The sequence below is a fragment of the Macrotis lagotis genome, chromosome 1, assembly GCF_037893015.1.
Source record: "Macrotis lagotis isolate mMagLag1 chromosome 1, bilby.v1.9.chrom.fasta, whole genome shotgun sequence".
NCBI classification, from domain to species: domain Eukaryota; kingdom Metazoa; phylum Chordata; class Mammalia; order Peramelemorphia; family Peramelidae; genus Macrotis; species Macrotis lagotis.
In genome coordinates this window covers 758,556,938-758,582,677 of record NC_133658.1, presented here as the reverse complement: position 1 = coordinate 758,582,677, position 25,740 = coordinate 758,556,938, and the positions used below count along the sequence as shown (strand labels likewise).

At 32.4% G+C, this 25,740-nt stretch overlaps 1 pseudogene; it reads left to right on the top strand.

Moving 5' to 3' along the window:
• Positions 1 to 3,159: 3,159 nt before the first annotated feature.
• Positions 3,160 to 6,446, top strand: LOC141487931 (olfactory receptor 8G50-like; annotated as a pseudogene).
• Positions 6,447 to 25,740: the final 19,294 nt, after the last annotated feature.

The following is a 25,740-nucleotide window of genomic DNA, read 5'->3' as shown; positions in this document are numbered from 1 at the left end:
TAATAAGGAAGTGTGTTAAACAGGATTGTACATGTACAACTTTCACCACACTGTTCACTGTAATGGGGAAGAGAAGGTAAATGAGGTTGTTAGAAAACTGTGGGACTCATAAACCTTTGGATGGATGACTTTTGAAACTACTTTTGCAAGTAATTTTTAAAAATACATAAAAGAAAGTGCAGAAAAAATAAATAAAAAAGAAAGACTCCTTCTATTAGGTCATCATCTAAGTAACAGACTCATTTCTGTTAAAGCTAGCTCTTAATTGATTATAGCTAAAGTGAATGTTGTATTGATTATGCAGAAGCTAAAATCTTCTGATGTATCCTTCATCTTAGTCCACAAGGACAACCACAGTGTACTCATTATCATGGAGGAGTAGGGCAAAGAAGAGAAAGGTAGGTCAAAACGCATAGAGTACAGAGATGGAGTATATCCTGTTTGTGGAACTTCTCATAGACCAGCATCTAGACTGGGGGAGAGGGGAGGGAGGGGAATAGAGGTCATAATAAGGCATAAGAAAATGGAAAAATAGGAGCAGTAAGGGAAATAGGTAATAAACTGCTTTAATATTAATATTATAAATACCTTGAGAGGAAAAAAATCTACTTTCTGTTTCTCAGGTATTTGATATATCATAAATGTTGCTGTTGGCTCTGAGCAAATATGTTTTCATTCTTCTGTTATCAAAATCAGGCCTGGTGTTGGGAGGCCCTGAGTTCAAATTTGACTTCAAACTCTTACTAGCTCTTTGATCCTGGGCAAGTCACTTAATCCTGTTTTTCTCAGTTTTTTTCAAAAATGAGCTGAAGAAGAAAATGGAAAACCACTTGGTTCTTTTCCAAGAAAACCCCAAATAAAAATCACAAAGAATTGAACTTGATTGAAATAACTCAACAATAGCAACAACAGTGATTATTTAAAAGAGGGTCAGGCATTTCATTGAGAGATATGATAGGAATTTTGCATAATATATCAGAAAACAGTTTAAATGAAAGAAACAACAGAAAACAATGTTCAAAAGTCGGAGATGTAAGCCTAAGGACTCATTGACTTTATTTTTTTTTAGCCCTTCCCAGTTAATTGGAGATTTTTTCCTTTCCTTTTCATAGCTAGAGATTCCTGAGCACAGAATCTTGAAGATCAAATTTTAACACAATCCTTAATCTGCCTCCAAAACCTTAACCTAACCATTCACCGCAAGGAATAAGAAAAAGAGCAACATCCATAACCATAGATAAAGTTAGAACAGGTCCATCATCTACTACTTATGAGTCAATATAAGTAGATAGACAGACAGACAGACAGATAGATAGATAGATAGATAGATAGATAGATAGATAGATAGATATTCCTTAAACACCCAGTATGTGCCTACTATGTGTGCTAAGACCTATTCATTAAAATAAGAGGCAAAAGACATTCCCTAGCCTCAAGCAATTTATAGTCTATATGCAGTGTACAGATAGTATTTACTATGTATATTATATATTTATATAGTTAATATATACTAAAGGGACTAAAAGGAAAATGGCAGGGAAAACATATTTGCTTTGGAATAAGGAGAGACCCATATTTTAATCCTATGTTCAGCATTTAACAGAAATATAAATGTGGACAATTCATTTATTCACTCCAAGGCATTATTTTCTGATGTGTAATGTGGGTATAACTTTAGCAATTACTTACCAAAAAAGGTGTGAGGAATTAATAAGTGATTATGTTTTATAAACTTTAAAACACTAAGTGAATTTCAATTACTATTATCTTCTGAAAGAAACTTACCATTTCCTTGGCTGTCATGAAACCTCTATAGTAGCTGTCAATAAATCATGCAGGACGCTACTTTGGTTCTGTCCGTTGTATTTAGTACAGAGTGGGCATGAGACCCAGAAAGTGTCATCACAGCTTCTTTCCCATTGGAGTCACTCATTTCTCACGAGAGGAGAACAAATTTTATTTTATAGAGAATGAATGCAGAAGGAAAAATGAAATAACAATTAAAGATAGGTATATCCTGATGTTAATCATTCTTTCTTGGATTGGAATAAAATCAGAGATAAAATTTTGCCAAAAAAGAATCCATAATTTATAACAACATAATTTTGAATTATAATCTCAATACCAAAATTTCAGGATTAATATAATTTGCAGAAGTTAGACTGGTTCCATTGTTTCTCACTTTGGCACTTTAGAAATACCAAAACAACAGTGTAATAAGAAATAGAATTGTGAAAACAAATGGGCTCTGAGGCTTCAAAAGAAATTAATCCACAATTAACTTGTGCTCCTTAGTCCAAAAAGAATTTTTTCAGTCTGTTCAGCAGAGCTCTGAGAGCAATAACTGGAGAAAGTTACCACAGTCTATGAGATCACTGAAAACAAATCTCTAGATTGTCTGCAATAGTTGATCATCTGGCCTCCTCTTGAGCAGCACCAGTCATAATAAAAATGCAAGCTCTTCCAATTTTGAAGCTATAATTATAACGATGCTTTCAGAACTTCCAAAATTTTCCTATCTCTACTAAAGCCTTATGAGTATCAAGATGTTGATGATGTTTGTCCTTCATTCTCAGAGGATCATGACATCAGGGATGTGATGTCATGATAAGCCCATGACTTGGATTTGAGTGAGGGGATGCTGTGCTAAATTACCAGTCTCACATTCTCCTCCACTTTCATCTGGGTCCAATGGTCAGATATAAATCAGAAAGAGGGGAGGTGGGCCTGGATGCCAAGCAATAGTATAAAGTGACTGGTCCCAGGTCACACAGGTAGTGAGTGAGGCTGGATTCAAACTTGTCCTCCGGTCTCCAAGCTCAGTGCTCTATCCACAGCACTAACTCACTGCCCCTTTGAGTTCTCTGAAGTAGTCTTATAAGAAAAAATTCTAAATCCTTTGGATATATATGCCTAACCCTGTTTTACATAGCCAGGGATATAAAAGAACATACAGATCCTTTACTAGGACAAGGGCACCAGAACATTTTCCAGTGTCTGACATGAAGCAAGCACACATTACTTACTTTTTTCCAGTACATAAATTTACCATGCAGCATTACTTACTCTCTTACGTAGACAAAAATCTGAGGTAGCCCCTAAGGTTATCTTGACCACCATAGCTTTTTAACAGGGCTCCACCTGCAGTAAAAACATCCTATGAAAGTGCAGTCTGAAAAGAGTGTCATCCACCAGGCATCAAAGATCAGTAAAAATATTTACAGGGGAGATCATCAATTAATGGAAGTGCTGCCAGCTCCTATTAATATAGCCCTAAGTTATCATAGTTCATCTCTTTTCACTGTGCAATCTAAAATCTTCTCTAGTATTAATAAATTTCCTTTCAACCTAAATCTTACTAGTATTTCTTCTATTGTCTAGTTCTCACTGAAACCTAGCATTCTCATGAAGACACAATGTATTTGGGCACCCTTTTCAAAAGGGATACTTTTGAAACATACCATTGAACACATAGAAGCACAAAAAACTAATGCATTCTTTTTTGTTCCTCTCATTTCTAAACTTTCAGTCTTTCCCTATCATTCAGCAACTATCTTAATAATGATTTTTGTCGCTGAGAATTATGGTTTGTCAACTCACCAATCTCTCTTCTACTAAGTTCAGTGTCTTACAATAATATTTCTCTTCTACTCCTTCTCATCCTCAAGTCTTTCAGTTACCCAGTTTCCTCAATTATAATTACCTCTGAATTCAAGCTACTTCAGTTATGAAAAATATTATTTATTACTTAGATGCTACCCAAGGTTCCCAGCCCCAAGTAAAATATTGCATCCAGATGTCAGAATTTCCTGGAAAAGCCCTGGGATCATGTCCTCAAAAAAATCATTATGCACTTAGAGATAAAATAATAAAGAAAGAAATGATGGCAAGAGGAAAATATCACTGAATTCTTCCTAGAAAAGTGGGATCGCTTAGGAGATGAATCCCAGTGGGAGTCTCTGTCTATTAGCTACTAATGAGGGTCCAAACCATAAAAGCCTCAAGTTAAATCATCAGCAACACCATTGACTGTTAATCATGGTTTCTTTCTCTATGAATGAAGATGATACTCTGGGTAAAATCACATTTAAAAAATAATCATTTTCAAATCAAATCAGTTACCAAATAATTTCAGAGATTAAGTTGTTGGCCCTAATTCCCTTCAATAAAAGGATTAGAAGACTCTATGACAGTCCATAATAACTTCCATAAAAGACATTTACCTGCTAGGACTCAGTGAAGAGACACTGAGATTCAATGCAGGAGGGTAAGTAGTTGATTAATTTGACATTTTTCTTTTTTCTAAATAGAGATTCCATGGAACCAAAGGACTTTGCAAAAGAAAGGGAGTCTCTACATTCCATTCTACCCAGCTCTGACATTGGCATGAAACTGAAGACTGGAAACAGGCGGCTTGAAAAATAGAAAGAGATTTTCAATGTATGAGTATATATATATCTGAGTATATATAAGCATTATAGAAATGCAGAATATTAGAGTTGGAAGGAACTTTTCATCTAGTCTAAACCATACCCCCAATTCTCCACCTTCTACTTGAAGATGTGCAAAGGGGGCGCCCATTGCTTGCCAGGCAGTCCAGGTCCCTATGGGTGATGTACAATTGTTTTGTATTTTATCCTCACTTGAATCTTAAATTTGCCTTTTTGCAACTTTCATGCATAGCTCTTGGGCACAAACTGAACAAGTAGAATCCCCCTTTTACATCCAGTCCTTGCAGTACTTAGAAACAATTATCATGTCCCATGTATCCAAGCTAATATTTTTATAAATCATTTAAGTTTTCTGTATGTGAACTGAACTTCAGATCATTCATGATCTTCATTGTCCTTTTCTAGAAATCTGAACTGGACAAAAATCCAAAGATATGATTTGAACATGATAGAGTTTAGTACAATTCTCAGGTCCTTAATCCTAGAATCTATGGCTCCCTTCATGTAACCAAAGATTACATTAATTTTTTTCATGGGCAAATTATATTGATTCATATTGTATTCACAGTCTATTAAAAAGTCAGGTTTTTGTCAAACAGACTTCCAAAAAACCTCCATATTGCTGTGATCTTGAAACTAATGTTTTTAAGGATTATGAATGATTTTATATTTCATCTTATTAAATTTGATCATATCAGATTCAGCCCATTGTCCTAATCTGTCTTATTATTTTGGAGTAGTGTTTTGATCAAACTGCAAGGTGATGATCTGTCCAAGATTTATCATGTTTAAATTTTATATGCATACCATCTGTGTTTTATATGAGATATTAATCAAGAAGATTCATGTATTTTTGAATTAATATCAAATATTGATCAATAAAGGCCTTGGCAAAATTTAAGAATATTATATCTACAGCTGTACTTGCAGGGAAATATAGACAAAAAAAATTTTAAAAAGCGATAATTTTACTGTTATGTCTGATTTTTCACTTGAGACTTGTAATAATGTTATTTTTTTTCCTTTCACATCAACAGATACTTGCTTCTTACTCTACACTCAAAAAGAATAGCTACAGCAAATTACTCAGTGGTTACTGAATTCATCCTTATAGGACTGACAGATCAACCAGACCTCCAACTACCCCTCTTCCTTCTGTTCCTGTGCATCTACATAGTCACAGTGGATGGGAACCTGGGCATGATCATATTGATTAGACTTAGTTCTCATCTTCACACCCCCATGTACCTTTTCATTTGCTGTTTGTCTTTCAAAGATCTCTGTCAATCAACTGTCATCACTCCCAAAATGCTGGTGAATTTTGTGTCAAAGAAAAATACTATTTCCCACCCTGAGTGCATGATCCAGTTCTATTTTTTGTCATTTTTGTAATTTTTGAATGTCAAATGTTAGCTGTGATGGCATATGACCGCTATATTGCTATATGCCATCCCCTTCTTTATAGTCTTAAAATGTCCTACCAGGTGAGCTCATGGTTTGTGAGTGGGGTGTATGCATTTGGCCTCACTGGGGTCACAGCTCACACAGGATGCTTGCTTAGGATAGTCTTCTGTAAGGAAAACATTATCAATCATTACTTCTGTGATATCCTTCCTCTCTTGAAGCTCTCTTGTTCTAGCACCCATGTCAATGAAGTGGTACTTCTATCATTCAGTACATTTAATATCCTTTTTCCTACACTGACTATTATTTGCTCATTTTTTCATTGTTAGTATTTTAAAAATTCAATACACAGAAGGCAGATCAAAAGCCTTCAGCACCTGCAGCTCCCATATTATAGCAGTTGGTGTCTTCTTTGGCTCTGGTGCATTCATGTACCTGCAGCCATCTTCAGTAAGTTCTATTGACCAGGGAAAAGTGTCCTCTGTCTTTTACACTATCATTGTACCCATGCTAAATCCTCTCATTTATAGTCTGAGAAATAAAGATGTCAAAATTGCCTTGAGCAAAGTAATAGAAAGAGCATTCCAGTGAAAAACTGAATAATGGATTAATGGGTTTAGTGCATTAATGCAAGAAGAGACAGCCAGAGAGAGAGAGAGAGAGAGAGAGAGAGAGACAGAGACAGAGAGAGAGAGAGAGAGAGAGAGAGAGAGAGAGACAGAGAGAGAGAGAGAGTCTTTGTTCTGTTCCAATAAGGTACTCTATCCCCACACCTGTAATTACTAAGAAGTCCAACTGAGATGCTTTGAAAACCTTTCTCAAATCAATGTAGGCTAGGTCTCTGTTCTTGCTTTTGTCCTTCTATTTAATATCTCTCTAGCTTGCTTTATGAATTAGTGGAGTACAAATGAAAGTTAATCATTGATTGACCCATTTCAAATATTTCAAAAGGTAGCTTTTCTACTTCAAATAATCTTTGTGGAAATGCATTTCTCTGCATGTTCATTTTGGGGGCAATCATTATAACTAATAATTAAATCTGCAAATTTTCAAAAAATAGATTATGAAGAGAATATTGAGTGAAAATATTTTCAGTTTTAAACTCTAATTTACTTTTTTTTCAGTTCAAGAAACTATATCCCTTCAAAAGATAAATAATATATTCACAGTAAAAGAGAAAGTCAATAGTAAAACCAGGTCTTGAATCAAAATCCATTGCATTTATATGGCAGCCTACTCAGGTATAATTTGGAGAATAGCAATATTTTGCTCTTATTATGATATTTTAAGGAATATTAAGATTGAATGACAAGGGAAAGCACATTGAATAGAAGCTTGTGAATTTCAGTGGTAGGACACCCTTGTGTACTCAAGGTAGTAGCACCCCTCTAGAGACAAAATCCATCTGAGGGGAAGAAAGTTGCCAAGATATTGAAATAACAGCAAAAATTTCCAAATAAATATTGTAAAATGATGGCATGTCAACATAAACCTGATAAAAGAATGATGTAGATTCCCAAGAAAGCATAGAACTATAATGCAGAATATTTCCAAGTACCTCATGAAAGAAATAATTATAATCAATGCAATTGTATAGAATTAACTGACAAAATGTATGGCCTGCATGGAAGAAATAATTTGTGTCATAGAAAAATTTGAATCCATGGTAGTAAGATGTCCCAAAAAAGAAAGTATTTTGATTAGAATTACAACTATATGTGAAGTGAAGGACAATCTAGAGGAATACAAATGTGCTCAATTGAAAAAACCGTGAAAATAATTTAAAAAGCAATAAAGTAAAAAGGAACACATGATCTCTACATAAGCAAAGCATATTGATCTCAATGAAAAAAATGACTAGGGATACTTGAAGTCCCATAAACCTTCTAGTGCAAATCAAAACATCTGAACATCATAAGGTAGAAAATAAGACAAGAATTCTAATCAAAATTAATGAATATAGAAAACACAACACCAAGTCAGAGATATCACAGGTCACTTCCAGGGGAAAGCATATGCTACAAACCCCATGAAGTAAAGTAATTAAATTCCACAATTCCAAGAAAAAAATTTCTAGAGAATATGAGGAGAAACACTTTCTATTTTAATATGGTTCTGTTGATTTATCTGAATGTAATTTTTTAAAAACGTTTTCTTCTTTCTGAGATCTTTTGTAGTCAAATCTATTGTGTTTTTGTTTTTGTTTTTGTTTTTGCAAGGTACTGGGATTAAGTGACTTGCCTAATGTCACACAGCTAGGAGATTACTAACTGTCTGAAAATGGATTTGAACTCAGGTCCTCCTGATTGCTGGGTCTGTGCTCTACCACTGAACTATGTAGTTGCCCTAAATCTATTTTTTTTTTATTTGGTCATTGTGAAACTTTGTGGTTTAGACATCAAACTGTCTTAGCTTCCTTGCCGATTGTGAAATTCCTTTATCATTAGCCTGGATCCCAGTCCCAAGTGACTTCTGAGAAGATTGAGACTGGTTCAAGTTAGATACCAATGTCTTATGTCAAGCTTTATATTCAGTTTGGTGTCTGGTTCCATCAGTTTTGTAATTCTTTGGCAGAATGCTACTACACCAACAAAATATCCCCACAATCCAATATGGTCATCACCAAATGGTCTTGTGCTCTATGATAACAAAAAAAAAAATGGAAGAGTAAAGTGAACTAAGCAGAGACTAGCGCAACAGTCAGAAAATTTTTCATCATATCCTAGAGTACAAATTAGGTTGTTCAGTTGCACCCTCTGTCAGAGAATGGAGGTAGATGTAAAGGGCAGTGATCAATGTTTTCTGCTGTTAATTCAGAAGACTGGTCTTTTAAAGGCTTCTTGCAAAGACAGCAATAATTGGTATCCTTTTGGCACAAGATAATTATGTTTTAGGATTTTTGAAAGTTGGAGAGTACTGGAGACAATGTCTAGTCTTACAGCTTGTCCAAGTAGCACCCTCTCGTAACACATCAGGTTTCAAGTTTGAAGACAATAATTTTTTTTAATTATTTTGTATAATTTTCACAAGAAGGGGAAGAGCAAAGGACATGGGAAAAACCTAGACACCGTAAAAATACAGAAAGGTAAACCAAAAATTAATAAGAAAATAAAAAAATTAAAAAATGAGTGGATCAACAACAAATCTTAGAAACAATTAAACAATTCAAAATTTATGGGATGCAAACCATGGGAAATTTTATATTCCTCAATGCTTATACAAATAAAATAGACAAAGAGGGTATCAATGACTTGCCTATGTAACTAAAAAATGTAGAAAAGAACAAATTAATGATCCCCAATTAAATACAAATTAGGAATTCTGAAAATCAAAGGAGAGATTAATAAAATATAAATCAAGAATTTCATTAAATTAATAAATAAAACTAAATTAGTTTTATAAAAAAATTAAAAATAGATAAATCTTTAGTTAATCTGTTTTTTAAAACAGATTATCAATATCAAATATCAATATCAATATCAAAAATGAAACAGGTGAACTCACCATTAATTAGGAAGAATTTAAAGAGATAATTCATAGCCATCTGGTCTAATTTTATGACAATAAATTTGACAACCTAAATGAAATGGATGCATGATTTAAAAATGCAAACAATCCAGAAGAATAGAAGAGGAAAAAATACTTAAATTTACCACATTTCAGAACAAGAAATTAAAGGAACCATCTTTAAACTCCATCAGTAATTCAATAAAAATCCACCAATAAATAAGAAAGAGTCTCCAGGTCTATATGGATTTACAAGTGAATACAACCAAACTTTTAAAGAACAATTATTTATTACATAAACTATTTTTAAAAAATATTTGGGGTGTTAGCATTCTGCCAAAGAATTACAGAACCGATGGAACCAGACACCAAACTGAATATAAACCTTGACATAAGGGATTGGTATCTAGCTTGAACCAGTCTCAGTCTTCTCAGAAATCACTTGGGACTGAGAGTCAGGCTAATGACAAAGGAATTTCACAATCTGCAAGTTATGAAACTGAAAGTTCTGCCAAATTTCTTTTATGACACCAATATAATGATGATAACTTAAATCTGGAAGAGTCAAAACAAGCAAAATTATAGCTCAATCTACCCAATGAACATTAATGCAAAAATCTTAAATAAAATGTTAAGAAAAAGATTACAATTTATTATTACTAAGACGGTATACCTTAATTAGATAATATTTATACCAAGTAGACAGGGATGGTTCAATATTAGGAAAACACTCAACATAATTGGACATCTCATTAACAAAACTAACAGAAATCATATGATTGTCTCAATAGATGCTGAAAAATCCTTTGAAAAAATACAGTATGCACTCCTATTAAAAACACTAGAGAGTATAGGAATAAATGAGGTTTTCCTTAAAATAATAAGCAGTATTTATCTAAATGTATAAACAAATATTATATGTATTGGGGATAAACATGTAACATTTCTAAAAAAGATCAAAGGTAAAACAAAGATGTCCATTACCACCATCACTATACAATATGATATTAGAGATGTTAGGTTTAGCAATGAGAAGAAAAAGAAATTGAAGGAATAAGAATTGGCAGTGAGGAAGCAAAACTTTCACTCTTTTCAGATGATGTGATGGTATACTTAGAGAACTCTAGAAATTCATCTTTAAAAACTACTTGAAACAATTAACAATTTCAGCATAATTGCAAGATATGAAATAAACCCACATAAGTCATCAGCATTTTTTATATGAAAACAAAGCCCATTGGCAAGAGATAGAAAGATAAATTCCATTTAAAGTAATTGTAGACAACAAAAAGAGAATTTACTTCTCAAGATGCTGTATCAAACTGTCTTAACACAATTACAAAACACTTTTCACACAAATAAATTCAGATCTAAACAATTAGAAAAATTGTCATTTGCTCATAGTTATGCTGAACTAATATAAGAAAAATGACAATTCTATCCAAATTAAATTACTTATTCTGTGCCATAACAATCAAATTACCATGTAACTATTTTATAGAGGTAGAAAAGATAGAAACAAAAGGACAAGAATATTACAGGAACTTATGAAAAAATGGGAAGGAAGGTAGCCTAGCTGTACCTACCTATACTATAAAGCAAGGTCATCAAAACTGCCTGGTAATGGTCAAGAAATAGAATACTGAACTGGTAGATTACATTAGGTACAAAACAAAAGTAGCAAATGACTATAGAAATTTATTGTTTGAAAAACTCAAAAACATTAGCTTCTGGGATAAGAGCTCACTATGTGAAAAAAAATTGTTGGGAAAACGGAAAAATAGTATGGAAAAAATGAAGAATAGACCCAAATCTCATACATTATAGCAAAATAAGGTCAAATTAAGATAAAAGGTCAAATTCATAAACTAATTAACAGATCAGGACATAATCTATTTGCTGGATTTATGGAAAGAGAAGAAATTTATGACCAAACAAGAAAGTGGAATATTTTAAAGAACACAAAATGGATGATTTTGTTTATATTAAATTAAAAAGGTTTTTTCCCCACTATTAAAAACCAATGTTGTCAAGATGGGAAGGAAAACAAAAATTTGCAAAACAATTTTCATAGCTGGGGTTCTGATAAAGTTCTCTTTTCTAAAGTATATAGAGGATTAAATCAAATTCATAAGATCACAAATCATTCTCTAACTGATAAATGATCAAAGATATGTACAGGCAGTTTTCAAATGAACAAATTAAAATTATATAGCATACGACCTCCTTCAACAACCTGTGCTGACCAGGCCCTTCACTCCTGACCACGTTGGCCTCCTTAGGCTATGAAGTTGTTCTCTGTAGGCCCTTCAGCCACTGACTTTCTTCTGGCTGATAAAACTTCACCCAAATGCCCCCATTCCGAACCCTGATCTTCTTCCTAGCTGGCTCGAGCTGGGGCCTGGAATTCAGTCATCCCTTGATACAAAGTAGTATGTTCCCTCCTCACAGCCCACTCAGGCCTTGGTGGAACACATTCAGAGTCATTGATGACAATCCTGGAGATCGGGGAATGAACTTTGGTGGGAAATGTTTATAGCCAAATTTATTTACCACATGTGGTGAAATGTTCATTTTTGTATATACCTTTTCCCCATTTATTTGCTGAAATTAAGGAATTCATATGGCGTCAACCCAGCTGTAGGCATGAAAAAATGGTTCCATCTGATCCATGAGCAACATCCCTCTCAGTCTGGGCTGTCTTCATCCTTGTGCTGTCTGTATAACTTAGAAACTACACCTTTGGTGCCCATCTAGCCATCAGTATTTGTCATTCTAAAAGCATCTTTGAACTCTGGCTTAGTACAGAATTCTGATGTCATATTTGTTGCCTGAATAAACACAACAATAGAGTGCCTAATTTGTAGGGATTAAAAAAAGATTCAATAAAGTTAAGCTGTTATAACACAGGAAAATGGTCCTTGTAATGCCCAAAGGGCAATAAAATATGTATACTTTTTGATCAAGCAATACCACTACTGTGTCTATACCTTGATTGTGCAAAAGGGTAAAGACGTCACTTGTACAAAAATATACATAGCAACCCTGTTTGTGGTAGCAAAGAATTGAATGTCCATCAATTGGAGAATGGCTGAACAGATTTTATGTGGTACATGATGTGATGGAGCACTATTGTTCTATTAGAAACGAAGAGGGATGGAATTTCTGAGAAATCTGGAAAGACTTACATGGACTGATGCTGAGTGAGATGAATAGAACCATAAGAGCACTGTACACCCTAACAGCAACATGATGGTCATGATCAACCTTAAGGGACTTGCTAATTCCCCTCAATGCAATAATCAGGGACAATTTTAGAGTACCTGTGATGGAGATACCATTTGTATCCAGAGAATGTGTCTTATGTACAACATAATTTTGCTATCTCTAATATTTTATTTTCTCAAGGATATGATTTCTCTCTCAACAAATTCAATTTCAATCAATGTATAGAATGGAAACAATGTAAAAATTATCAGACTGCCTTCTGTAAGGGGATGAGGGAGGGAAGAGAGAGTTGGGGGGAAAGTGTAAAATTCAAAACCTTACAAAAAATTTACAAAAAAACTACTATTGTACATAATTGGAAAACAAATAAAAAAACAAAAATGGTACTTGTATTGTATATACAGAATATATCAGATTATAAGATTGCAAGTCATTAGTCAAATAATAAGGATATGAATAGATAGTTTTAAAATGAAAAAAGTAAAGCAATATACAACCATATGAAAAAATGTTCCAATTCATTATTGATTATAGTAATGCAAACTAACTATGAGGTATCACCTCATTGCTATCAGAGTGGCTAAGATTACAAAAAGGGAAAATGGAATGGAGAGACTGTGGAAGGATTGGGACATTGATGCACTGCTGATGGAGTTGGGAGCTGATCCAACCATTCTGGAGAGCAATATGGAACTATGCCCAAAGAACAAAAATAACTGTTTAAAAACATAAATGTGTATGTACAATATTAACCTGACTGTTAGCTGCTAAGGGGAGGGGGCTGGGAAGGGAGGGTGGAAGGAAATATTTTAACTTAAAAATGCACATTGGCATATGGACGAACATTAAAAATCTTACATAAAATGTATTTCGAGAAATAAAATATCAATAAAAAAGAACTTCATTCCGATTAGGGTATTTAGAAGGAGTTTATATAGACAGAAGATGAAAGTATAGGTAATATACTAGGAGATCTCAATTCATCCTAGATAAAATCTTACAGAAAAAAATAAATAAGAAATAAGTTAAGGATGGGAACAAAAATTTAGAGAAGTTAAATATGATAGATATGATAGATTATATGGTAATAAAAATGAATATACATTGATTTTTTAAACAAATTTATATATTTAGTTTTCCGACTATATCCAAAGATAATTCTAACCATTCATTTTCTGTTTTGATTCCCATTTTTTTCTTCCTTCCTTCCTGTCTTACCTCCCACACCCTCCACAGCAAGTAAGCTGAAAAGTTTATGCAAGTGCATGAAGTATATTTTCATATTATTCATATTAAAAAGAAGAATCAGAATAAAAGGGGAAATCATGAGAGTGAAATAAGAATAAATCAATAAACATTTTAAAACTTGAAAATAGTATGCTTTTGTCTGCAAGGAATATACTTTTCTCAGTGATACATTACATACACAAAAATTGACCATGTATCAGGGCAAAGAAATCTTAAAAAATAAATGCAGAAATACTGAAATATTAATATTGCATTTTCTTCAGATCACAATACAATAAAAATGCACTGAATTAAGAATCACAGAAGGATAGGTTAAAAATTACTTGGCAACTAAACAACATTATCTTAATGAGTGGATGAAAGAATGTGGGTAGAAATCAATATGTTCATTAAAGAGATAGGCAACATTGAGACAACATATCACCATTTGTGAGATGCAAACAAACCTGTACTTAGGGGAAATTTTATTTTCCTAAACATTTGCATGAAGAAAATAGATAAAGAATAAATCAATTAATTGAGCATGGAACTGAAAAAGAAAAATACTAGGAAAAAAACAAATTAAAAATCCCTGATTAAGCACTAAAATAGGAAATCCAGAAAATCAAAGGCAAGATGAATAAAATCAACAGTAAAAGAATCATTGAATGATAAATAAAACTGAGATGATTTTTATGAAAAAATAAATAAAATAGGTCAAACAATACTTAATTTGATTTAAAAAAAAATAGGAGACCAAATTACTAATGCAAAAATGAAAAAGGTGAATTCACCACAAATGAAAAGGAAATTACAGCAATTGTTAGGAGTTGTTTTGTTCAATTATATGTAAATAAATTTGACAATCCAAGTGAAATCAATGATTAGCTATAAAAATCAAAATTGACTAGATTAATGAAAAAAGAAATAGAATGATTAATTAACTCTATTTTAGAAAAGAAAATTGAAAAAATCCTTAGTGAATGACTTTAAACAATTCTATGGTCAGGTAGATTTATAAGTGAATCATACCAAACATTTTTTATTTTATTTTCCAATTACATGAAAAAAATAGTTTTCAACATTTATCCTTTTGCAAGTATTGAGTTACATATTTTTAAACCACCTATCCTTTATTCTGCCCTCCCCATGGCAGTAATCAATCTGATATAGGTTGTACATGTAGAATCATGCATGGCATATTTCCTAAATTGTCATGTTGTGAAAAAAATAATTAGAACTAAGGTGAAAAAACAGGAGGAAACATAAAAAAAAATTTAAATGTGAACATATTATTTTTTGCTGTTCATTTAGGCTCCATAGTATTTTCTTTGACTGTAGATGACATTTTCTATAACAAGCTTCTCAGGATTGTCCTTGATCTCTGGAGGAGCTGTCTCCATATAATTGATCATCTTACATTTAATGTGTATAATATTCCCCTGGTTCTGCTCACTTCACTCAGCATTAGTTCCTGCAAGCCTTTTTAAGTTTTTCTGAAGTCTAGCCAATGACGATTTCTTACAGAACAATTGTATTCCATAACATTCATATATCATAACTTCTTCAGTCATTACCCAGTTGTTGGGAAATGCCTCAATTTCCAAGTCTTTGCCACTAACAAGAGTAGCCATAAATATTTTTGTATGTGTATGTCTTTTCCCCTTTTATATCATCTCTTTGGGATATTGGCCTAGTAGTGCAACAAAGGATATGCACAGTTTTATTGCCCTTTGGACATAATTCCAAATTTCTTTCCAAAATGGTTGGAACATTCACAGTTCCACCAACAGTGCACTAGTGTCCCAGTTTTCCCACAAGCTCTCTAGCACTGATCATTTTCCTTTTTTTGTCATTTTAGCCAATTTTATATGTATGAGGCAGTAAATCAGAGTTGTTTTAATTTGCATTCCTCTAATCAATAATGATTTGGAACATTTTTATATGACTATATTTAGAGCTTTAATTTATTTATCTGAAAACTGCCTTGTCATGTCCTTTTATCATTTATCAATGGGAGAATGACTTGTACTCTAATAAATTTGACTCAATTCTTTGTCTATTAGAGAAATGAGTCCTTTATTAGAAACACTAGCTATGGGGCAACTAGGTGGCTCAGTGGATAGGGCACCGGCCCTGGAGTCAGGAGAACCTGGGTTCAAATGTGAGCTTAGACATTTAATAGTTACCTAGCCATGTGATCTTGGACAAGTCACTTAACCCCAATGCCTTACCAAAAAAAAAAAAGCAAGAAACACTAACTTATGCAAATTTCTTCTCTGCTCTCTCAAGATTCCTTCCAATCTTGGTTTCATGGTTTTATTTAAGCAAAACTTTTCAACTTAGTGTAGTTTTAATTATCCATTTTCTAATTTATAATATTCTCTTACATTTATTTGGTCCTACACTTCTTCTATTTGTGTAGATCTGACAAATAAGATGATTCTTTGTTCTCCTATTTGGTTTATAGTATCATCTTTTATATCTAAGTCCTGTATCCATTTTAACATTATATCTTTTTGTAAAAGGTGTGTGAGATGGTGAGTAATGCCTAGTTTTCTTCATTCTGTTTGCCAGTTAATACAACTATTTAGAGAAAAATTAATCCCAATGCTATACAAGTTATTTGGGAAAATAGATAAAGAGTCTTTCCAAATCTCTTTTATTATACAAATATGAGTCTGCTACCTATAATAGAAGAACCAAAACAGTGAAAGAAAAGTATAGAACAATTTCCCTAATATTGATAGATTACAACAATAGATCAGAAGGATCATACATTAAAAACACAGAGGAATTTATACTGGGAATGAAGATATGGCTCTGTATTAAGAAAACTATCAGCACAATTGACTATCTCAATTTAAAAAAACTAACAGAAATCATATAATCATCTCAAAAGATGTGGTAAAGATTTTGACAACATCTAAAACTCCTATTTTGAAAAAAACAGCAGTGAGCATAGGAAAAAATGAAGCTGCTTCTTAACTGATAATGCTATCGATCTAAAACAATCAGTAAGTATTACTATGTGTAAAATGGATTAGCTAGAAACCTTCCCATTCTAAGAAAGAGTGAGACAAAGTTGTTCATTCTCAAAACTATTATTGAGCATTGTGCTAAAATGTTATCTACAGCAAGATAAATTCGAAAAAAATAAAGCGATTAGAATAGGCAACAAAGAAGCAAAATTCTCACTCTTTTCAGAGAATATGATGATATATTTAGAGTATCCAATGTAAATAATGACTTTCAAATAGTCCAATAATTTTTAGATTATTTCTTATGGATCTATTTTCAAGGTCAATTGTTTTTAGATGAAGTATTTCACATTTTCTTTTCTCCATTCTTCTGATTTTATTTGATTGCTTTATGCTGTCTCATAGATCATAAACAGCCACTTACCCAGTTCAAATTTTTAGGGAATAATTGTCTGGTGACCTTTTTAATCTCCTTTTCCATTTGGCGAATCCTACTTTTAGAGTAATCATTTTAAGTGAATTTTTTTATCCAATATTTTTCATTTAATGCTCCATTTAGCAAAGTGTTGACTCTTTTCCCCCATGATTCTCTTGCATCATTCTCATTTCCTTTCCAATCATTCTCCTGTATCTCTGATTTTTAGAAACCTTTTTGATCTCTTCCAAGGATTTTTTTGAGAGACTTGAGAGTAATTTACATTTCTTCTTTGAGGCTTCACATGTCACTGTTTTACAAAATCCTCTTCTAAGTTTGGGCTTTGATCTTTTCTGCTGGCACACTAACCTTGACATTATTACTTTTTTAATTCATTTCCAGTCAATTTCTTGACTTCTAAATTTATGTCAAAATTTTGCTTTGCTCCTGAGACAAAGGGGACACTCTCTTAAGCTTTTTGCATCAGGGAATGTAGAACACTGCAAATGACTTGGTGGGCCAGGCCCAGCTGCTGGCTTGCCTGGCCACCACCTGGACTTGACTATATTATCCCTTTACCCCAGTGAGGTAGACCTCTCCTGCTGAATTTCAAAGTTGTGTTAGCCTGGAAAATTATTTCAAACCACATATTTATGGTTCTGCTATTCCTGCCCTACTCCAGCATCTTGAGTCCACATTAAAAACTTTTTGAATGAATTTTATTGACATAATTTGTTTTATATCATTGGATACTCCTCATAGCCCTTTCCTTCCAAAGACACAGTCTTTAAAACAAATATTTTAAGTCACTCCTATTATTGTTTTCTTATTGATATTTTATTTTCTTTCTCCAATTACATGTCATGAACATTTTTTCCACATTTATCTATAAAGATATTTTTCTTACAGAATTTTCTTCCCCCCCTCCCTTCCCATGACCCTCCCCTCAGCAGCAGTCTAGTGAATGTTGCAGTTATACATTTGTGTTTAACATGTTTATATGTTTTTATATGTTTAACATGTTTTATGTATGATGAATTAGGACTAAGGGGAAAAATGAAAACTATGAGATAAGAAGGGAAAAAATGAAAGAAATTTTTTAAAAGTGAACATAGTATTCATTCAGATTCTGTAGTTTGAGCTTGTTTTGGGTTTGTTCTGTTTTGTTTTTTCTTCATCTGGATATAGATTACTTGTCAATCACAGGTCTCCCTGGGTTGTCCAAGCTCTCAGAACAGCTGAGAAGAGTGGCATCAATCAAAGGTGATCAACTCATAATGTTGTTATCCATAAAAACATTGTTCTCTTGATTTTGCTCACTTTGCTCAGCATCAGTTCCTGTAATTCTTCCCATGCATCTCTAGAGTCCACCCATTCATGGTTTCTTATACTACTCTGTAACATCCATATACCATAGCTTGTTCAGGCATTCCCCAATTGATGGGCATCACCGCAATTTCCAGTTCTTTGCCACTACAAAAAGATTGGCTATGAATATTTTGGAAAATGTGAGGCTTTTTATTATTTTTTATGATTTCTTCTGGATATAGTCTAGTAAGTGCTATTGCTGGATTAAAGGGGATAATCAGTTTTATAACTCTTTGACCATAATGATCACAATTCCACCTACAATGCATTAATGTCCCAATCCTTCCACAACTTCTCCAACATTGATTGTTTTCTCCTCTTGTCATCTCAGCTAATCTGATAGGTGTTAGTTTGCACCTAATAGATGTTTAAATTTACATTTCTCTAATCAGTAATGATTTGGGGCATTTGTTCACATAACAATATTTAACTTAAATTCCTTCATTTGAAATTACATAACCTTTACATATTTTCTACATATCCTTTGACCATTTATCAATTGGGGAATGACTTATAACCTTATAAATTTTATTCTATTCTTTATATATTTTTGAAATGAAACATTTATCAGAATACCTATCTGTAAAAATTGTTTCCCAACTTTTTTCCTTCAAATCTTGGCAGCTTTGGTTTATTAGTTCAAAAGCTTTTTTTAATTTAATATAGTCAAAATTATCCATTTGGTAATTTATAATGTACTCTATTCTTTTTCTTATTTGGTCATAAATGGTTTCCCTTTCCATAGATCCAACAGATAGAATATTTCTTGATTTGTTAAGGGGTCTAGGATATCACCTTTTGTACAAATCCTATACCGATTTTGACCTTATTTTGGTAAAGTGAAATGTGTGTCTATGCCTAGTTTTCGCCAGCTATTTTTTAGTTTTGCCAACAATTTGTGTTAGAAGTTAATGTCTGGGTTTGTCAAACAATAGATTACTATAGTCATTTATTAGTCTATTTTGTATTTATCTTAAAACTTTGTTCCATTACATTATTTCTTAACTAAGTACCAGTCAGTTTTGATGATTGCTGCTTTATAGTATAGTTTTCAATCTGGTACAGCTAGGCCACTTCTTTATATATTTTTTCATAGGTTCCAATGATATCATTGACTTTTTGTTAGGTCAGACTAATTTGTTACTATTTTTCCTAGTTCAGTAAAATAGTCACATGGTGGCTTGATTGTAATGGTGCTAAATAAGTAATTTAATTTGGGTAGAATTGTCATTTTTATTATATTATTTCAACTTAACCACAAACAGTTGAAATTTTTCCAGTTGCTTAGATCTGACTTTATTTGTGTCAAAAGTGCTTTGTAAGAGTTCATAAGGTTTCTGGGTTTATCTTGGGAGGTAGATTCCCAGGTATTTCATGTTGCTGTAGTTACTTTAAATGAAATTTCTCTTCATATTTCTTGTCTTTGGGTTTATTGTTCTTATATAGAAAATGATGATGAATTATATGGGTTTATTTTAGATCCTGCTACTTTCTTGAAGTTGTTAATTGTTTGAAGTAGTTTTTTAAAGATCATTATCTAGGGTTCTCTAAGTACACCATCAAATCATCTAAAAAGAGTAAAAGTTTGATGGTTTTTCCAATTTCCTTGTCTAAAATGGGGTTATTTAATTATTTTATTTCCTCTTCTGTCAATCTGGATAGCTTGTAATTTTGTAAACATTCACACATCTCATTCACCTTATGAAATTTATTGGTATTCAAATGGATAAAACAGCCCTGAATTATCTCATTCATTTCTTCCCCTTTGGTGGTAAGTTCACACTTTTCCTTTTTGATAATGGCAATTTAGTATTTTTTAATGAGATTAATAAAAGATTTCTCTATTTTACTGATTTTTTCATTAAACCAACAATTAGTTTTATTTATTAGATCAATGGCTTTCTTGCTTTTAATTTTATTAATCTCATTTTTGAGTTTCAGAATTTCTAATTTGGTATTTAATTGAGGATCTTTAATGCATTTTTTCTATCTTTTTTTAGTAGCATATCCAATTCATTGATCTCCTCTTTCTATACTTTTCATATAAACATTGAGAGATATAAAATTCCCCCTAAAAACTGTTTTGGCTTCATCCCATAAATTTTAATGAGATGTCATATTTTATCATTTTTTATCTGAAATCATTATATATATATATATATATATATTATATCATATATTATATTTGAAATCATTATTATATTTCTACAGTTTGTTGTGGATCCACTCATTCTTTAAAATTAAGTTATTTAGTTTCCAATTAACTTTTGGTTTATCTTTCCCTGGTCCTTTATTACATGCAATTTTTATTACATCATGATCTGAAAAAGCATGGATTGATTATTTCTGCCTTTCTGGATTTCATTGTAGGGTGTTAGGCCTTAGTAAAAGGGGTCAGTTTTGGTATTGGTGCCATGTTTTTCATAGAAAAAGATATATTCTTTTCTATTCCCATTCAGGTTTCTTCAGAGGTCTATTATATTCAAGTTGCCTATGATTTTATTCAACTTTTTAACTTCTTTCTTGTTTGTTTTGTGGTTAGATTTAACTAGTTCTGAGAGAGGGAGATTGAAGTCCCCCACTAGTATGGTGTAACTGTCTATTTCGCCTTGTAATTTTTTCAGTTTCTCATCTAACAATTTGAATACTATACCACTAGGTACATATTTGATATAATTTGATTGCCTATGGTGCCTTTTAAGAAGGTGTTTTCTTCCTTGTCCCTTTTGATGAGTCCTATTTTTGCTTTTGATCTGCCTGAGATCAAAATCACTACCCCTGATTTTTTTTTACACTTCCACTAAAACATAATTGATTTTGCTCCAGCCTTTTATCTGTACTTTTTATGTATCTTTCTGCTCCAAATGTGTTTCTTGTAAACAACATATTGTAGGATTCAGGTTTTTAATACAGTCTATTATCTGTTTCTGTTTTATGGGAGAGTTCATACCATTCACATTTACAGTTATGATTACTAATTCTGATTTTCCCTTATTGCTATATTTCCCAAATATCCATTATTTTTTCTTCCCACTTATTCCTTCTCACCAATACTTTGGTTTCTTTCTCCTTTAATTTTTCTTTTAAATTTTAACTTGAATTTTATTTTTACTTTTACCTTTGTCTTCTCTTTTACCAGCTCTTCTTCTCCTTTCTTTCCCTTTCCTCCACTTCTGCCCTCTATGGTAATTAGATTTTTAAACTCAATTGGGAATGTATGTTATTCCTTCATTGGGACAAATCTATTCAAAGGTTGGTTTACCCAGTGTTCACATTCTCCCTACTTTCCAGCTACTATAACTGATCTTTGTGTCTCTTGATCTAGTGTTATTTATCTACTCCTAGTAAGATCCTTCTTTTTGTTTTTATTGTTATAACTCTGCCTTATACCTATAATCCCTTTAACAAAATATACTCATTTTATGTACCCTGGTAGAAATACAATCAAAGTATTTTCAATCAAAGGATAATTGATTTCCTAATTGAGTGATATATTCATATTCATATTCACTAAGTGACCTCTTTCTTCTATCTCATTAGAAATACTCTTCTCGGGGCAGCTTGGTGGCACAATGGGTAAAGCACTGGCCCTGGAGTCAGGAGTACCTGGGTTCAAATCTGGTCTCAGACACTTAATAATTACCTAGCTGTGTGGCCTTGGGCAAGCCACCTAACCCCATTTACCTTGCAAAAACCGAAAAAAAAATAAAAAATAAAACAAAGAAATACTCTTCTCAAGAGTCATAAATTGCATCAAATTATAGCCACTTTATTCCACATCTCCTTTTCAATCATCCTCCAAGGACACACAATCCTCATGAATCAAAGCAGCTTGCAAATCTAAATCATTTCATGAACCATTTACACACCCGCCCAGAGCACATTCCCTCCAATTGTAGTCAACATGTCAAGAAAAGATATTTTCTTGTCCAGTCCTTCTAAGTATACTCTCTCTCCCTTTATCTCCAACCATAGCCTTTACAACCCTACCCAAGCAAAGTATCCCTCTCTACCTTTAACACTACAACTATGGAAAAGAATCAACCATACCCAAATCCTCTTAGTACAATCTATTCAACTATATTACACCCTTTGAGGGAAATACAATGCTCAAGAGTTACAAGTGTTATCTTCCCTTGTAAGGTTGTATACAATTTAATATTCTTGAATAACATTTGCTTTTATCAACCTTTCAGTTTATCTTTCTATTCATCCCCTTCCTCTTGTATTTTAAGAGTGACTTCTCTGTTCAGCTCTCATCTTTTTATCAGGAAATTTTGGGAGTCCTCCATTTCATTGAAAATCTATATTTTCCCCTGAAAAATATGCTGAATTTTTCAGAGTAGTAGTAAATTCATGGCTGTAATCTAATGTCCTTTGTCCTTCAAAATATTATCTTCCAGGTCCTGCAGTCCTTTAACATTGAAGCTGATAAGTCCTGTCAAATCCTGATTTTGTTTCCTTGAGAATTCTGGAATTTGGCTATGAGAGTCCTTGGAATTTTTATCCTGAGCCTCTTTCTAAAGGTGTTCTGTGTATTCTTTCAAGGATTATTTTTGTCTTTTTGATCTAGTATCTTGTGACAGTTTTCCCTCATAAATTACTGAAAGATATTTTCCAGGTTCCTTTTTTTTAAATCTAGGTTTTCTGGTAAATTATCTCTCCTGGATCTATTTTTCAGGTCATTTGCTTTTCCTAAAAGGTACTTTATGTTTTCTTCAATTTTTCAGTCTTTTGAGTTTGTTTGATGGTGTCTCATAGATTCATTAGTTCCTATTTGTCCAATTCTAATTTTTAGAGTTTTATTTTCTTCAGTTAGCTTTTTTATTTGGTGTTTCCTTTGCCATCTTGGTTAATTTTACTTTTCAGTAATTTTCTCTTTCCAGTTAGTAAATTTAATTTTTTTTCAATTTCATTTTTTTGAAGAGTCAGTTTCTTTTTTGCACTGGCTATTCTTATATTTAAAGGAGTTGATTTCTTTGGTCAATTTTTCATAATTTTTCTGTATGGCTCTCATTTTTTTCCCATTTTTCTTCTTCCTCTCTTCCTTGGTTTTCAAATTCTTCATAAGTTCTTCTATGAGTTTTTAGATTTGAGTCCAATTTATAGACTCCTTTGAGACTTCACATGTAAGGAATTTGTCACTATTTTCTCCTTCTGAGATGACATTTTTATCATCTCTATCTACAGAGTAACTTTCTATGGTTAGCATTATCTTAGATTTTCTTTGCTCATTTTTATTGCTGACTTCTGCTCCTGGGATATAAGGAGCATAATTCTGAGCTTTCTGTACAGGGACTGGGATCTAATCTCTGACTAATCACTTATCAAAATATTGTCTATGTAGCCCAGTTATTGCCTTTGCAGAGGTTCTTTCCTCCTTTATGTCCCTGCAGCATAGGTGATTTTTAATTTTTTTGGGAAGTGATCTGTGACTTGGTATCTTAAATTAATATTATGATTTACTTAGTATTTTATTTTCCATATCAATAAATTCTGAACAGGAATCCTATGTTATTTTGTGCATTATGGTGTTTGGGGTTTTTATTAATTTACCATAGTATTCTAGAAAGTTTATAAGATTTTAATTGACCTTATACATTCTGTTCTTGAGATCAATGTGCTTTACATGTGTAGAGATCATATGTTCTTTATGCTTTATTGATTTTTCCTTCTAATCTTTAAGATTGTCTTTACTTAATTACATTTTCATTTCCCAAGATTGTCCTTCACTTCACATACTTATAATCCCAATTAAGTCTTTTTCTACTTTGGCAAGACTCATTATTAAATCCATTTAAATATATTAAATACAAGAGTTTCTATTCTGTGAATTCTTAAAATGCAAGCCAGTTAATCCTTTTTACATTATTGAACTCAATGAGTTCATTGGAATTATCCCACTAGAGAATAATATGTTTTCTTGGTAATCTACATTTTTTTGTTTTGTTCAACTGACATTATCTCGTAATAATTATTTAGAGATATTTACTGAAATTTAAATGTTTTAATATTAGGGTTTCCTTCTATTTGAATTCACACAAATGGATTGGGTCTTTTGATGGTTGCTATTACATTGATTTCTACTGGTAAACCATTGAGTCTATATGTAGAACACTAGAGATCATGAGCACCTGGTCATTTTGCTTTCCACTAACATCCAACCTAAAGAAATAGTGGTTACTATTATTATTTAAACCAATTACAGTAAGAATACCTTCCCAATCAACCACTGGGTGGTTCTTATTCAAATCCCCAAAGAATTGATATTAATAGAGTGTCTGAATTTGAGACTATAGATTTTAAATTCTAGATTCTAAAACATCAACTAAAAACTAATCAAAATAACAGTTTTAGCAAAATTTATGGATATAAAATAAATCCACATATATAATCAACATTTCCATATATTATCAATAACGTCCAGCAGCAAGAGAGAGAGATTCCATTTCTAATAACTGTAATCAATATAAAATAATTAGGGGTCTACTTACCAAGATAAATGTAGAAACTTTATGTAAACAATTATAAAATACTTTCTTTTCATTTTTAAATAGTATTTTCTTTTTGAATTATATGTAAAGAAAATTTTACATTCTGAACACATTCAATAGATTTTCCAAAAATCACTAGAGAGAGCATCACAACTTGATATTAGATGTGTTACTTACAGGCAAATCCAAGGTGTTGTAAAAAGAATCATTCCAGTTAGAGCATCCACAAATGCTGTAATTGTAGCTGTGTGTGCCACTGAGGTTTTTAAAATACCCACAAGTGCATATATTCCCCTTAATAATTACTTTGTATTTAATGATGCAGTTGGGTTTTACACATATACATTTGAAGCATAGACAAGTGCCCAGCTTGCAGCAAACTTCCCCCCAAAATCCAGTTTCCTCCTCCATCTAAGTTGCAAGGAGTTTTCGATTATCTAATTAATAATGCCTCATAACAGATGAAATCTCTGGCCATCACAGTCACATTAGAAGGAAAAAACAGAATACTTTACTTACAGATAATAGCATCCATTGAAGAATGAACAAGGTTAAATCTTTCTAAGGCATTGAAAGAGTTGGGCCTTATGGATGTATAAGAGCTTGCCATTACTGATGTTACAACACTTCAGATAGTACTATTCAATCTTTATTTTACTACTTAA